Source organism: Fukomys damarensis, unplaced genomic scaffold (genome assembly GCF_012274545.1).
Source record: "Fukomys damarensis isolate Sample0158 unplaced genomic scaffold, DMR_v1.0_HiC HiC_scaffold_33, whole genome shotgun sequence".
Taxonomy (NCBI): Eukaryota; Metazoa; Chordata; class Mammalia; order Rodentia; family Bathyergidae; genus Fukomys; species Fukomys damarensis.
In genome coordinates this window covers 3,325,146-3,325,464 of record NW_022900945.1, presented here as the reverse complement: position 1 = coordinate 3,325,464, position 319 = coordinate 3,325,146, and the positions used below count along the sequence as shown (strand labels likewise).

The following is a 319-nucleotide window of genomic DNA, read 5'->3' as shown; positions in this document are numbered from 1 at the left end:
CTCCACGCTGACCCCGCCCCTAATTTGACTAGAACCCCGCCCTCTTCCCTTGGCGCCTAGTCCCGGCACTCTGCGGCACCTCCACAGGCGCACAGCTCCGCACCTAACCCGCGGAGCCTTGCCCAGCCCCTGCTGGTCCTCGTCCTTGCCACTCAGAGCTCCGCCCTGCCGGCCTAGAGCCCGGCCCGAGCTCTCAGGACGGTGACTCCTACTTGCGGAGACCCTGGCTTCCAGCTCTGAGTCCCGCCCTGGCCAGCCTATGCCACGCCTCCAGCCCGCAGCGTACCGCCCTCAGCGGCCCATAACCCCGCCCGCGACT

The 319-nt window shown here is 69.3% G+C and overlaps 1 protein-coding gene across 1 annotated transcript in view; it reads right to left on the bottom strand.

The window, feature by feature from the left end:
• Window positions 1-319, bottom strand: part of Leprot — a 10,571-nt gene that overhangs the window by 9,489 nt on the left and 763 nt on the right. The gene's annotated exons all lie outside the window — the stretch shown is intronic.